The sequence below is a fragment of the Salmo salar genome, chromosome 17 (genome assembly GCF_965601325.2).
Source record: "Salmo salar chromosome 17, fSalSal1, whole genome shotgun sequence".
Taxonomy (NCBI): Eukaryota; Metazoa; Chordata; class Actinopteri; order Salmoniformes; family Salmonidae; genus Salmo; species Salmo salar.
The window spans coordinates 87,685,185-87,701,618 of NC_138307.1; the positions used below are offsets into that span (position 1 = coordinate 87,685,185).

General features: G+C 45.6%; 1 protein-coding gene across 2 annotated transcripts in view; it reads right to left on the minus strand.

Moving 5' to 3' along the window:
* Nucleotides 1-10,981: 10,981 nt before the first annotated feature.
* LOC106592932 (PHD finger protein 21B) overlaps nt 10,982-16,434 on the minus strand; it is a 29,273-nt gene continuing 23,820 nt past the window's right edge. For both annotated transcript variants that reach the window (XM_082964357.1, XM_082964358.1), the window contains exon 10: nt 10,982-16,434. This exon is cut by the window's right edge. The gene's annotated coding sequence lies outside the window, so the exon portion shown is untranslated.

Below are 16,434 nucleotides of genomic sequence, written 5' to 3' on the forward strand. Positions count from 1 at the left end.
GTGTAGATTGGTGTTGTCCTAGATGCCTTGCTGTGTAGATTGGTGTTGTCCTAGATGCCTTGCTGTGTAGATTGGTGTTGTCCTAGATGCCTTTTGTGTAGATTGGTGTTGTCCTAGATGCCTTGCTGTGTAGATTGGTGTTGTCCTAGATGCCTTGCTGTGTAGATTGGTGTTGTCCTAGATGCCTTGCTGTGTAGATTGGTGTTGTCCTAGATGCCTTGCTGTGTAGATTGGTGTTGTCCTAGATGCCTTGCTGTGTAGATTGGTGTTGTTGTCCTAGATGCCTTGCTGTGTAGATTGGTGTTGTTGTCCTAGATGCCTTGCTGTGTAGATGATTGGTGTTGTCCTAGATGCCTTGCTGTGTAGATTGGTGTTGTCCTAGATGCCTTGCTGTGTAGATTGTTGTTGTCCTAGATGCCTTGCTGTGTAGATTGGTGTTGTCCTAGATGCCTTGCTGTGTAGATTGGTGTCGTCCTAGATGCCTTGCTGTGTAGATTGTTGTCGTCCTAGATGCCTTGCTGTGTAGATTGTTGTCGTCCTAGATGCCTTGCTGTGTAGATTGTTGTCGTCCTAGATGCCTTGCTGTGTAGATTGGTGTCGTCCTAGATGCCTTGCTGTGTAGATTGGTGTCGTCCTAGATGCCTTGCTGTGTAGATTAGTGTCGTCCTAGATGCCTTGCTGTGTAGATTGGTGTCGTCCTAGATGCCTTGCTGTGTAGATTGGTGTCGTCCTAGATGCCTTGCTGTGTAGATTGGTGTCGTCCTAGATGCCTTGCTGTGTAGATTGGTGTCGTCCTAGATGCCTTGCTGTGTAGATTGGTGTCGTCCTAGATGCCTTGCTGTGTAGATTGTTGTCGTCCTAGATGCCTTGCTGTGTAGATTGGTGTCGTCCTAGATGCCTTGCTGTGTAGATTGGTGTCGTCCTAGATGCCTTGCTGTGTAGATTGGTGTCGTCCTAGATGCCTTGCTGTGTAGATTGGTGTCGTCCTAGATGCCTTGCTGTGTAGATTGGTGTCGTCCTAGATGCCATGCTGTGTAGATTGGTGTCGTCCTAGATGCCTTGCTGTGTACATTGGTGTCGTCCTAGATGCCTTGCTGTGTAGATTGGTGTCGTCCTAGATGCCTTGCTGTGTAGATTGGTGTCGTCCTAGATGCCTTGCTGTGTAGATTGGTGTCGTCCTAGATGCCTTGCTGTGTAGATTGGTGTCGTCCTGGATGCCTTGCTGTGTAGATTGGTGTCGTCCTAGATGCCTTGCTGTGTAGATTGGTGTCGTCCTAGATGCCTTGCTGTTTAGATTGGTGTCGTCCTAGATGCCTTGCTGTTTAGATTGGTGTCGTCCTAGATGCCTTGCTGTGTAGATTGGTGTCGTCCTAGATGCCTTGCTGTGTAGATTGGTGTTGTCCTAGATGCCTTGCTGTGTAGATTGGTGTCGTCCTAGATGCCTTGCTGTGTAGACTGGTGTTGTCCTTGATGCCTTGCTGTGTAGATTGGTGTTGTCCTAGATGCCTTGCTGTGTAGATTGGTGTTGTCCTTGATGCCTTGCTGTTTAGATTGGTGTTGTCCTAGATGCCTTGCTGTGTAGATTGGTGTTGTCCTAGATGCCTTGCTGTGTAGATTGGTGTTGTCCTAGATGCCTTGCTGTGTAGATTGGTGTTGTCCTAGATGCCTTGCTGTGTAGATTGGTGTTGTCCTAGATGCCTTGCTGTGTAGATTGGTGTTGTCCTAGATGCCTTGCTGTGTAGATTGGTGTTGTCCTAGATGCCTTGCTGTTTAGATTGGTGTTGTCCTTGATGCCTTGCTGTGTAGATTGGTGTTGTCCTAGATGCCTTGCTGTGTAGATTGGTGTTGTCCTTGATGCCTTGCTGTGTAGATTGGTGTTGTCCTAGATGCCTTGCTGTGTAGATTGGTGTTGTCCTAGATGCCTTGCTGTGTAGATTGGTGTTGTCCTAGATGCCTTGCTGTGTAGATTGGTGTTGTCCTAGATGCCTTGCTGTGTAGATTGGTGTTGTCCTAGATGCCTTGCTGTTTAGATTGGTCTTGTCCTTGATGCCTTGCTGTGTAGATTGGTGTTGTCCTAGATGCCTTGCTGTGTAGATTGGTGTTGTCCTAGATGCCTTGCTGTGTAGATTGGTGTTGTTGTCCTAGATGCCTTGCTGTGTAGATTGGTGTTGTTGTCCTAGATGCCTTGCTGTGTAGATGATTGGTGTTGTCCTAGATGCCTTGCTGTGTAGATTGGTGTTGTCCTAGATGCCTTGCTGTGTAGATTGTTGTTGTCCTAGATGCCTTGCTGTGTAGATTGGTGTTGTCCTAGATGCCTTGCTGTGTAGATTGGTGTCGTCCTAGATACCTTGCTGTGTAGATTGTTGTCGTCCTAGATGCCTTGCTGTGTAGATTGTTGTCGTCCTAGATGCCTTGCTGTGTAGATTGTTGTCGTCCTAGATGCCTTGCTGTGTAGATTGGTGTCGTCCTAGATGCCTTGCTGTGTAGATTGGTGTCGTCCTAGATGCCTTGCTGTGTAGATTAGTGTCGTCCTAGATGCCTTGCTGTGTAGATTGGTGTCGTCCTAGATGCCTTGCTGTGTAGATTGGTGTCGTCCTAGATGCCTTGCTGTGTAGATTGGTGTCGTCCTAGATGCCTTGCTGTGTAGATTGGTGTCGTCCTAGATGCCTTGCTGTGTAGATTGGTGTCGTCCTAGATGCCTTGCTGTGTAGATTGTTGTCGTCCTAGATGCCTTGCTGTGTAGATTGGTGTCGTCCTAGATGCCTTGCTGTGTAGATTGGTGTCGTCCTAGATGCCTTGCTGTGTAGATTGGTGTCGTCCTAGATGCCTTGCTGTGTAGATTGGTGTCGTCCTAGATGCCTTGCTGTGTAGATTGGTGTCGTCCTAGATGCCATGCTGTGTAGATTGGTGTCGTCCTAGATGCCTTGCTGTGTACATTGGTGTCGTCCTAGATGCCTTGCTGTGTAGATTGGTGTCGTCCTAGATGCCTTGCTGTGTAGATTGGTGTCGTCCTAGATGCCTTGCTGTGTAGATTGGTGTCGTCCTAGATGCCTTGCTGTGTAGATTGGTGTCGTCCTGGATGCCTTGCTGTGTAGATTGGTGTCGTCCTAGATGCCTTGCTGTGTAGATTGGTGTCGTCCTAGATGCCTTGCTGTTTAGATTGGTGTCGTCCTAGATGCCTTGCTGTTTAGATTGGTGTCGTCCTAGATGCCTTGCTGTGTAGATTGGTGTCGTCCTAGATGCCTTGCTGTGTAGATTGGTGTTGTCCTAGATGCCTTGCTGTGTAGATTGGTGTCGTCCTAGATGCCTTGCTGTGTAGACTGGTGTTGTCCTTGATGCCTTGCTGTGTAGATTGGTGTTGTCCTAGATGCCTTGCTGTGTAGATTGGTGTTGTCCTTGATGCCTTGCTGTTTAGATTGGTGTTGTCCTAGATGCCTTGCTGTGTAGATTGGTGTTGTCCTAGATGCCTTGCTGTGTAGATTGGTGTTGTCCTAGATGCCTTGCTGTGTAGATTGGTGTTGTCCTAGATGCCTTGCTGTGTAGATTGGTGTTGTCCTAGATGCCTTGCTGTGTAGATTGGTGTTGTCCTAGATGCCTTGCTGTGTAGATTGGTGTTGTCCTAGATGCCTTGCTGTTTAGATTGGTGTTGTCCTTGATGCCTTGCTGTGTAGATTGGTGTTGTCCTAGATGCCTTGCTGTGTAGATTGGTGTTGTCCTTGATGCCTTGCTGTGTAGATTGGTGTTGTCCTAGATGCCTTGCTGTGTAGATTGGTGTTGTCCTAGATGCCTTGCTGTGTAGATTGGTGTTGTCCTAGATGCCTTGCTGTGTAGATTGGTGTTGTCCTAGATGCCTTGCTGTGTAGATTGGTGTTGTCCTAGATGCCTTGCTGTTTAGATTGGTCTTGTCCTTGATGCCTTGCTGTGTAGATTGGTGTTGTCCTAGATGCCTTGCTGTGTAGATTGGTGTTGTCCTAGATGCCTTGCTGTGTAGATTGGTTTTGTCCTAGATGCCTTGCTGTGTAGATTGGTGTTGTCCTAGATGCCTTGCTGTGTAGATTGGTGTTGTCTTAGATGCCTTGCTGTGTAGATTGGTGTTGTCCTAGATGCCTTGCTGTTTACATTGGTGTTGTCCTAGATGCCTTGCTGTGTAGATTGGTGTTGTCCTTGATGCCTTGCTGTGTAGATTGGTGTTGTCCTAGATGCCTTGCTGTGTAGATTGTTGTTGTCCTAGATGCCTTGCTGTGTAGATTGGTGTTGTCCTAGATGCCTTGCTGTGTAGATTGGTGTTGTCCTAGATGCCTTTCTGTGTAGATTGGTGTTGTCCTAGATGCCTTGCTGTTTAGATTGGTGTTGTCCTAGATGCCTTGCTGTGTAGATTGGTGTCGTCCTAGATGCCTTGCTGTGTAGATTGGTGTTGTCCTAGATGCCTTGCTGTTTAGATTGGTGTCGTCCTAGATGCCTTGCTGTTTAGATTGGTGTCGTCCTAGATGCCTTGCTGTGTAGATTGGTGTCGTCCTAGATGCCTTGCTGTGTAGATTGGTGTCGTCCTAGATGCCTTGCTGTGTAGATTGGTGTCGTCCTAGATGCCTTGCTGTGTAGATTGGTGTCGTCCTAGATGCCTTGCTGTGTAGATTGGTGTCGTCCTAGATGCCTTGCTGTGTAGATTGGTGTCGTCCTAGATGCCTTGCTGTGTAGATTGTTGTCGTCCTAGATGCCTTCCTGTGTAGATTGGTGTCGTCCTAGATGCCTTGCTGTGTAGATTGGTGTCGTCCTAGATGCCTTGCTGTGTAGATTGGTGTCGTCCTAGATGCCTTGCTGTGTAGATTGGTGTCGTCCTAGATGCCATGCTGTGTAGATTGGTGTCGTCCTAGATGCCTTGCTGTGTAGATTGGTGTCGTCCTAGATGCCTTGCTGTGTAGATTGGTGTCGTCCTAGATGCCTTGCTGTGTAGATTGGTGTCGTCCTAGATGCCTTGCTGTGTAGATTGGTGTTGTCCTAGATGCCTTGCTGTGTAGATTGGTGTTGTCCTAGATGCCTTGCTGTGTAGATTGGTGTTGTCCTAGATGCCTTGCTGTGTAGATTGGTGTCGTCCTAGATGCCTTGCTGTTTAGATTGGTGTCGTCCTAGATGCCTTGCTGTGTAGATTGGTGTCGTCCTAGATGCCTTGCTGTGTAGATTGGTGTCGTCCTAGATGCCTTGCTGTGTAGATTGGTGTCGTCCTAGATGCCTTGCTGTGTAGATTGGTGTCGTCCTAGATGCCTTGCTGTTTAGATTGGTGTCGTCCTAGATGCCTTGCTGTTTAGATTGGTGTCGTCCTAGATGCCTTGCTGTGTAGATTGGTGTCGTCCTAGATGCCTTGCTGTGTAGATTGGTGTCGTCCTAGATGCCTTGCTGTTTAGATTGGTGTCATCCTAGATGCCTTGCTGTGTAGATTGGTGTCGTCCTAGATGCCTTGCTGTGTAGATTGGTGTTGTCCTCGATGCCTTGCTGTGTAGATTGGTGTTGTCCTAGATGCCTTGCTGTGTAGATTGGTGTTGTCCTAGATGCCTTGCTGTGTAGATTGGTGTTGTCCTAGATGCCTTGCTGTGTAGATTGGTGTTGTCCTAGATGCCTTGCTGTGTAGATTGGTGTTGTCCTAGATGCCTTGCTGTGTAGATTGGTGTTGTCCTAGATGCCTTGCTGTGTAGATTGGTGTTGTCCTAGATGCCTTGCTGTTTAGATTGGTGTTGTCCTAGATGCCTTGCTGTGTAGATTGGTGTTGTCCTAGATGCCTTGCTGTGTAGATTGGTGTTGTCCTAGATGCCTTGCTGTTTAGATTGGTGTTGTCCTTGATGCCTTGCTGTGTAGATTGGTGTTGTCCTAGATGCCTTGCTGTGTAGATTGGTGTTGTCCTAGATGCCTTGCTGTGTAGATTGGTGTTGTCCTAGATGCCTTGCTGTTTACATTGGTGTTGTCCTAGATGCCTTGCTGTGTAGATTGGTGTTGTCCTTGATGCCTTGCTGTGTAGATTGGTGTTGTCCTACATGCCTTGCTGTGTAGATTGTTGTTGTCCTAGATGCCTTGCTGTGTAGATTGGTGTTGTCCTAGATGCCTTGCTGTGTAGATTGGTGTTGTCCTAGATGCCTTGCTGTGTAGATTGGTGTTGTCCTAGATGCCTTTCTGTGTAGATTGGTGTTGTCCTAGATGCCTTGCTGTTTAGATTGGTGTTGTCCTAGATGCCTTGCTGTGTAGATTGGTGTTGTCCTAGATGCCTTGCTGTGTAGATTGTTGTTGTCCTAGATGCCTTTCTGTGTAGATTGGTGTTGTCCTAGATGCCTTGCTGTGTAGATTGTTGTTGTCCTAGATGCCTTGCTGTGTAGATTGGTGTTGTCCTAGATGCCTTGCTGTGTAGATTGGTGTTGTCCTAGATGCCTTTCTGTGTAGATTGGTGTTGTCCTAGATGCCTTGCTGTGTAGATTGGTGTTGTCCTAGATGCCTTGCTGTTTAGATTGGTGTTGTCCTAGATGCCTTGCTGTTTAGATTGGTGTTGTCCTAGATGCCTTGCTGTGTAGATTGGTGTTGTCCTAGATGCCTTGCTGTGTAGATTGTTGTTGTCCTAGATGCCTTGCTGTTTAGATTGGTGTTGTCCTAGATGCCTTGCTGTTTAGATTGGTGTTGTCCTAGATGCCTTGCTGTGTAGATTGGTGTTGTCCTAGATGCCTTTCTGTGTAGATTGGTGTTGTCCTAGATGCCTTGCTGTGTAGATTGGTGTTGTCCTAGATGCCTTGCTGTGTAGATTGGTGTTGTCCTAGATGCCTTGCTGTGTAGATTGGTGTTGTCCTAGATGCCTTGTTGTGTAGATTGGTGTTGTCCTAGATGCCTTGCTGTGTAGATTGGTGTTGTCCTAGATGCCTTGCTGTGTAGATTGGTGTTGTCCTAGATGCCTTGCTGTGTAGATTGGTGTTGTTTTTCTCTATTTGTTGTTGGGGGGTGGTTGTTGGGGGGTGGGGAGTGGAGGGAGAGGGGTTTTTCCCGGGGGGGGGGCATCATGGTTGCGGGGCGTCTGCCGGGAACTGATCGGGGATCATGGATGGTTGGTGGCCCAGGCGGTTGCGAGCTTGGGCCGATGGACGATAGGTCGTTGGGGCCGGCTCCCGGATTTGACTTGGGTGGGAGATGTGTTTGCCGTGCCCCTGGGCGGGGTGCTCGACCCTGGTTGGTCCTGTGGGTCTTTCTGGATGGGAGTGTCTGCTAGATGACTGAATGTGATGTAAATGTTGAGCAGCTTCACTGCAGGTAGATTGTACGTTTTAACGTTTAATAAAATAACATCTGAACTTCAGCAGGAATGTGATTTATTTTTTTTACTTTTGAAATAAAACATACTACTTGATGGCAAATAAACTTTTTAAACACCTCACAGCCCACAAAATGAATACACGCCAAACCAGTTATAGTTTTCAAGATACGGATTAATTAATTAGAAACAACAATTAATGAGCCACCGGACCCAGCTGATGAAACTGAGTATTTCTGTCTGTAATAAATCCTTTTTGTGGGGGGGAAAAACTCATTCTGATTGGCTGGGCCTGGGTGGGTGGGCTGGCTGCCAAGTGGATGGTCCTATGCCCTCCCAAGCCCACCCATGGCTTGTGCCCCTGCCCAGTCATGTGAAATTCCATAGATTAGGGCCTAGTGAATTTATTTCAATTGACTGATTTCTTTATATGAACTGTAACTCAGTAAAATCGTTAATTGTTGCATGTTGTGTTTTATATTTTATATATGTTGGTCACAGATAACTTAAAGCTAGGGGGCGTGGGTCAGAAAACCAGTCAGTATCTGGTGTGACCACCATTTGCCTCATGCAGCGCGACACATCTCCTTCACATAGAGTTGATCAGGCTGTTGATTGTGGCCCTGTTTGGATGTTTTCCCCACCTCCTCTTCAACGGCTGTGTGAAATTACTGGATGTTGGCGGGAACTGGAACAAGCTGTCGTACACTGTCGATCCAGAGCATCCCAAACATGCTCAATAGGTGACATGTCTGGTGAGTATGCAGGTCATAGAAGAACTGGGAGATTTTCAGCTTCCAGGAATTGTGTACAGATCCTTGCGACATGGGGGCTGTGCATTATCATGCTGAAACATGAGGTGATGGAGGAGGATGAACGGCACGACAATGGGGCCTCAGGCTCTCGTCACGGTATCTCTGTGCATTCAAATTGCCATCAATAAAATGCAATTGTGTTCGTTGTCCGTAGCTCATACCTGCCCCATACCATAACCCCACCTCCACCATGGGGCCCATACCATAACCCCACCTCCACCATGGGGCCCATACCATAACCCCACCTCCACCATGGGGCCCATACCATAACCCCACCTCCACCATGGGGCCCATACCATAACCCCACCTCCACCATGGGGTCCATACCATAACCCCACCTCCACCATGGGGCCCATACCATAACCCCACCTCCACCATGGGGCCCATACCATAACCCCACCTCCACCATGGGGCCCATACCATAACCCCACCTCCACCATGGGGCCCATACCATAACCCCACCTCCACCATGGGGCCCATACCATAACCCCACCTCCACCATGGGGCCCATACCATAACCCCACCTCCACCATGGGGCCCATACCATAACCACACCTCCACCATGGGGCCCATACCATAACCCCACCTCCACCATGGGGCCCATACCATAACCCCACCTCCACCATGGGGCTCATACCATAACCCCACCTCCACCATGGGGCCCATACCATAACCCCACCTCCACCATGGGGCCCATACCATAACCCCACCTCCACCATGGGGCCCATACCATAACCCCACCTCCACCATGGGGCCCATACCATAACCCCACCTCCACCATGGGGCTCATACCATAACCCCACCTCCACCATGGGGCCCATACCATAACCCCACCTCCACCATGGGGCCCATACCATAACCCCACCTCCACCATGGGGCCCATACCATAACCCCACCTCCACCATGGGGCCCATACCATAACCCCACCTCCACCATGGGGCCCATACCATAACCCCACCGCCACCATGGGGCCCATACCATAACCTCACCTCCACCATGGGGCCCATACCATAACCCCACCTCCACCATGGGGCCCATACCATAACCCCACCGCCACCATGGGGCCCATACCATAACCCCACCGCCACCATGGGGCCCATACCATAACCCCACCTCCACCATGGGGCCCATACCATAACCCCACCGCCACCATGGGGCCCATACCATAACCCAACCTCCACCATGGGGCCCATACCATAACCCCACCTCCACCATGGGGCCCATACCATAACCCCACCTCCACCATGGGGCCCATACCATAACCCCACCTCCACCATGGGGCCCATAGCATAACCCCACCGCCACCAAGGGCCTTTTATTGTCCCCAGCACAAGGTGCACCTGTGTAATGATCATGCTGTTTAATCAGCTTCTTGATATGCCACACCTGTTAGGTGGCATATGAAACATGAGACCAACACTTTACATGGTGCGTTTTATATTTTAGTTCAGTGTAGATTTATCAATGATGGCTGTCGATGCCAAAAATGATTTTTCCCGTCTTGCATGGCCTTTTCAGCGTAAAGGTGTGATGTTTATGTTGTCGTTTGTATGTGTATGTTTTGTATCGTTTATAAAATGTAAAATAAATTATGTGTCCTAGGGTCTACTGTCCATGTGTCCTAGGGTCTACTGTCCATGTGTCCTAGGGTCTACTGTCCATGTGTCCTAGGGTCTACTGTCCACGTGTCCTAGGGTCTACTGTCCATGTGTCCTAGGGTCTACTGTCCATGTGTCCTAGGGTCTACTGTCCACGTGTCCTAGGGTCTACTGTCCATGTGTCCTAGGGTCTACTGTCCATGTGTCCTAGGGTCTACTGTCCATGTGTCCTAGGGTCTACTGTAGGAGTCCATGTGTCCTAGGGTCTACTGTCCATGTGTCCTAGGGTCTACTGTCCATGTGTCCTAGGGTCTACTGTCCATGTGTCCTAGGGTCTACTGTCCACGTGTCCTAGGGTCTACTGTCCACGTGTCCTAGGGTCTACTGTCCATGTGTCCTAGGGTCTACTGTCCACGTGTCCTAGGGTCTACTGTCCATGTGTCCTAGGGTCTACTGTCCATGTGTCCTAGGGTCTACTGTCCATGTGTCCTAGGGTCTACTGTCCACGTGTCCTAGGGTCTACTGTCCATGTGTCCTAGGGTCTACTGTAGGAGTCCACGTGTCCTAGGGTCTACTGTCCATGTGTCCTAGGGTCTACTGTCCATGTGTCCTAGGGTCTACTGTAGGACAAAGCCTAGTTCATTCTTTGATAAAAGTATTTAACATAAAAGTAGGTCTGCGTATTTGTAAACATTTTGAGTTAAATCTATAATCTACAACCCAAGGCACAATAAAATATATGTACATCTGTATGATTTTAAATAATGAGATTGAAGAATATAGATGTTTTTACCATCACAACACACATCAAAGTATCACGTTTTCACACAGTGTTTTTGTTCTTGAATTTTATTTATTTAACGATTTCAATTTTTCATAAGAACTTGGTAGAAAAAAAAAAGCGAGACTACTCTTAACCATTTACCAACGTCCATCAATCAACTTTAAATGCATCACCATCAAGAAACGACTACACTGGCAATATTACAAAACACTTTCCTGTACACGCTATCCACTGGACCGCCCCCTTGTCATCAATGCCAAAGGGAGGAGAAGAATAAGAAAAAAACACTACTTTTATTAACAAGCCGAAAGACATTTCCAATGTAAACGGAAAAAAAAGTGTAGTCATCTCTCCTGTTTTTACCTTCTCCGTCCTCCTCGTGGCAAAACAAACACATCGAACATCGCAAGCTCATTACTATGCATAATTGGCAAACAATAGAAGAAGAAAAAAAAAGTTCCAATGTTTATTTTCCTTATTTATTTATTTTTGTTCATCGTTGATTTAAAAAAAAAAAGAATATATAAAATCATTTTTTTTAAAGATTTATGTTTTTAATCATTTGTTCAAAGGTTGTGTCTGAGTGTATTAAAATAGATTTGTATTAAAACACAACACAGTTTCTCCCGGAGGATTCTGGGTAATGTAGTCTGGGACACCTCTTGATGGGGGATAATGGATGAAGGGCACACTGTTGAGGTGATAGAAGCTGCTTCACTAAAAACCCTCTGATCTGGAGTTATGTTTTGTGTTTTTGTATTCTGTATTCTCCTAATGTTAATGTTAGGTTGAGCTGATCCTAGACCTGTGGGAGGGGGGGGGGGTTTAACTTCTACCTTGATGCAACATGGAGGAGCACTGATATAGGACCAGTCTTTCCTGTCCCCCTCTCTCTCTCTCTCTCTCGAGGATTTGATTCTCATCAGAGTGGTAGACTGTATGCTGTGAGGAAGCACCTCTCTGTCACGGTCTGTCGATGCCATTCCATGTTGGAGGAGGCAGAGATCACGATATGATATGAATGTTGGACAAGACTAAGGAATGGTAAAGCCCTATTAGATAGATAGATAGATAGATAGACGTAGACAGACAGACAGACAGACAGACAGACAGACAGACAGACAGACAGACAGACAGACAGACAGACAGACAGACAGACAGACAGACAGACAGACAGACAGACAGACAGACAGACAGACAGACAGACAGACAGACAGGCAGGCAGGCAGGCAGAGAGAGACAGACAGACAGACAGACAGACAGACAGACAGACAGACAGACAGACAGACAGACAGACAGACAGACAGACAGACAGACAGACAGACAGACAGACAGACAGACAGACAGACAGACAGACAGACAGACAGACAGACAGACAGACAGACAGACAGACCATACAAATATACTGCTCGGGTTTCAGTTGGACATTTTAAAGATCTTGATTATGAAAGGCAAACTTGGTATGGATGTCCTCAATGTGTTTTGAGGGTTAGTATGGATGTCCTCAATGTGTTTTGAGGGTTAGTATTGATGTCCTCAATGTGTTTTGAGGGTTAGTATGGATGTCCTCAATGTGTTTTGAGGGTTAGTATTGATGTCCTCAATGTGTTTTGAGGGTTGATATGGATGTCCTCAATGTGTTTTGAGGGTTAGTATGGATGTCCTCAATGTGTTTTGAGGGTTAGTATTGATGTCCTCAATGTGTTTTGAGGGTTAGTATTGATGTCCTCAATGTGTTTTGAGGGTTAGTATGGATGTCCTCAATGTGTTTTGAGGGTTAGTATTGATGTCCTCAATGTGTTTTGAGTCTTGATATGGATGTCAGGTGGATCAGTCCTCTCTATAGCCCTCGCTCGGTCAACCACTCAGGCCATAAAGTGCTCTACACTACACTACATCCTAGATTACAGTCAGGCTCTGTGTAGAAAACAAAAGTCTTTTTTCGATATGTATTGGTGACCTCTCTAATTATTGCATTTTTTCCTTCTCATTTGAGCAGTTCCGGATCCAACAAAAACAGATTATAATATGTTGTCGTCTTTTTCCACTGATACATTTTGTCTCGATTCCCATTTATTTATTAATTTATGTATTTATTTTTTGTTCCCCTCAGTGTGTCATTTAAGAATAGAGGGATCCCACACAACACAGCATTTGATTTGATCACCAGAAACGCATGGTGATAACAGTTAAGACTCAGTTGGTAGAGCATGGTGTTTGCAACGCCAGGGTTGTGGGTTCGATTCCCACGGGGGAACCAGTGCGGAGAGAAAAAAAATTGGGAAATGTATGCATTCACTACTGTAAGTGGCTCTGGATAAGAGCGTCTGCTAAATGACTAAAATGTAAAAATGTAAATAGAAATATGTTCTACACCTTTAGGACCCCTCGCTGTGACAACAGGAAGTCTAACAAGAGATCAACACTGAACTGTTGCAGAATGATATGACAGTTCTCCTCCCAATGCCCCTTCACTGGTGTTTTGATCGTTGATTAAATTATAGAATATAGAAACCCTGGTTAGATCTAGTTGCTTTTGAGGCAGTGTTCATTTTGTTCCGTCTAGCAGACTAGAAACAGTTCATTTTGTTCCATCTAGCGGACTAGAAACAGCTCGATTTGTTCCGTCTAGCAGACTAGAAACAGTTCAATTTGTTCCTGTTCCGTCTAGCGGACTAGAAACAGTTCGTTTTGTTCCATCTAGCGGACTAGAAACAGTTCAATTTGTTCCGTCTAGCGGACTAGAAACAGTTCATTTTGTTCCGTCTAGCAGACTAGAAACAGCTCGATTTGTTCCGTCTAGCAGACTAGAAACAGTTAGTTTTGTTCCGTCTAGCGGACTAGAAACAGTTCGTTTTGTTCCATCTAGCAGACTAGAAACAGTTCAATTTGTTCCATCTAGCGGACTAGAAACAGTTCGTTTTGTTCCATCTAGCGGACTAGAAACAGTTCAATTTGTTCCGTCTAGCGGACTAGAAACAGTTCGTTTTGTTCCGTCTAGCGGACTAGAAACAGTTAGTTTTGTTCCGTCTAGCGGACTAGAAACAGTTCGTTTTGTTCCATCTAGCGGACTAGAAACAGTTCGTTTTGTTCCGTCTAGCAGACTAGAAACAGTTCAGTTTTGTTCCATCTAGCGGACTAGAAACAGTTCGTTTTGTTCCGTCTAGCGGACTAGAAACAGTTAGTTTTGTTCCGTCTAGCGACTAGAAACAGTTCATTTTGTTCCGTCTAGCGACTAGAAACAGTTAGTTTTGTTCCGTCTAGCGGACTATAAACAGAACAATATAAAACAGATGAAAATCAGCAGGCTCTTCAAATGTCAAGTCATCATAACAAACATCATCACACAACTAGAGTTAAAAAAAAAAACAACATATAGTGTGAAAGCGACAAACTATTTGTAAAAAATATATATAAAAAACCAGGCAGGGATAAAAAGCATGCCAGACATATTTGATTCGTACACAGGACTTCCCAGTACTAAATATAACAGTGGTTTTTTTGGCATATTTTCTATAGTGGTGAGAGAGAAAAAAAATGGATTAAAATGGTTGGATCACAGAATTACAGAACGGTTCAAAATGGCCGCTTTTGAGTGCAGCTGGGGGGGAGGGGAGGGGGGGGGGGGGGGGGGAGCAGGGACATGTTGGGTTGTTGTTGTTGTTGTTGTTGTTGTGAATCCAGTAACAGTAACATGGAGAAGGACCCGGGATAATGATGCAACCTATATAAACAACAAGAGATCCCTTTCATCAATACTCAGACAATACTCAAACTACGTAATCAACAGCATGAAAATACTCAACTCTCCTCTAGAAAGACTAAATTCTGTAGTCATCTTGAAATACTTTTTTTTCTTCTTTAAAACTATACTAATACTGAGAAGAAGAAAAAAAAAATGTGATTCACTTGTTTTTTTTTTGTTGTTGTTTTTGAAGGCTTGTATGCTTTTTTCCGTACATACACTATGAAAACTTCTCCTCCCTTAAATCACCTGATAATTATGGCAAATATTGTTCACAGAGACCTACTCTGATTTATAGCAGTACAGTTCTTTGTTCCCACTTCTTCATATCCTTCATTTGTAACTAACTACACTAGCGTTGTCTCTCTCTCGCTCTCTCTCTCTATATATATATAACAATTATTATACCAGTTTAAAAAAAAAAACGTTAAAAAAATCTCAAATATTTTTCGGCCACACAGAAAATACCTATTTAATTTGCAGCACTGTGATCTAGCTTCTTACAGTCATAAATACATGAAGGCCAAGAAACATTAATAATAATAATAATAATAACAAAAACTATAAATAAAATAAATCTCGTAAGCACTGTAGGTGTTGGGTTGAAAAAATACTTGTCATGAAATCTAGTGTAAAGGAAGATGTTTGTTTTGTGTTTCTCGTTCGTCCGCCCCCCCCCCCCCCCCCCCTCCTCCGATTCCATCTCCTCAACCACAAGGTTCACTAATATTCAATGGTTTCAATGGAGTGTCTGACTTCTTCTTCAACAACAAAAATAATAATAAATCGTTGTCTTCAATGTCTCTGTGAAGTGTCCTGCTATTCCGCAGGTGGCCACGTGGCATGGATGCTTCCTCTGAGTTCCAAATGGCACCCTATTCCCTATTTAGTGCACTACTTTTAACCAGGGCCCTAGTCCCTATATAGTGCACTACTTTTAACCAGGGCCCTATTCCCTATATAGTGCACTACTTTAGACCAGAGCCCTATTCCCTATATAGTGCACTACTTTAGACCAGAGCCCTATTCCCTATATAGTGCACTACTTTAGACCAGGGCCCTATTCCCTATATAGTGCACTACTTTTAACCAGAACCCTATTCCCTATTTAGTGCACTACTATAGACCAGAGCCCTATTCCCTATATAGTGCACTACTTTAGACCAGAGCCCTATTCCCTATATAGGGCACTACTTTAGACCAGAGCCCTATTCCCTATATAGTGCACTACTTTTAACCAGAGCCCTATTCCCTATTTAGTGCACTACTATAGACCAGAGCCCTATTCCCTATTTAGTGCACTACTTTAGACCAGAGCCCTATTCCCTATATAGTGCACTACTTTAGACCAGGGCCCTATTCCCTATATAGTGCACTACTTTTAACCAGAGCCCTATTCCCTATTTAGTGCACTACTATAGACCAGAGCCCTATTCCCTATATAGTGCACTACTTTAGACCAGAGCCCTATTCCCTATATAGGGCACTACTTTAGACCAGAGCCCTATTCCCTATATAGTGCACTACTATAGACCAGAGCCCTATTCCCTATATAGTGCACTACTTTAGACCAGAGCCCTATTCCCTATATAGTGCACTACTTTAGACCAGGGCCCTATTCCCTATATAGTGCACTACTTTTAACCAGAGCCCTATTCCCTATTTAGTGCACTACTATAGACCAGAGCCCTATTCCCTATATAGTGCACTACTTTAGACCAGAGCCCTATTCCCTATATAGGGCACTACTTTAGACCAGAGCCCTATTCCCTATATAGTGCACTACTTTTAACCAGAGCCCTATTCCCTATTTAGTGCACTACTATAGACCAGAGCCCTATTCCCTATATAGTGCACTACTTTAGACCAGAGCCCTATTCCCTATATAGGGCACTACTTTAGACCAGGGCCCTATTCCCTATTTAGTGCACTACTTTAGACCAGAGCCCTATTCCCTATTTAGTGCACTACTTTAGACCAGAGCCCTATTCCCTATTTAGTGCACTACTATAGACCAGAGCCCTATTCCCTATATAGTGCACTACTATAGACCAGAGCCCTATTCCCTATTTAGTACACTACTTTAGACCAGAGCCCTATTCCCTATATAGTGCACTACTTTAGACCAGGGCCCTATTCCCTATATAGTGCACTACTTTAGACCAGGGCCCTATTCCCTATATAGTACACTACTATAGACCAGAGCCCTATTCCCT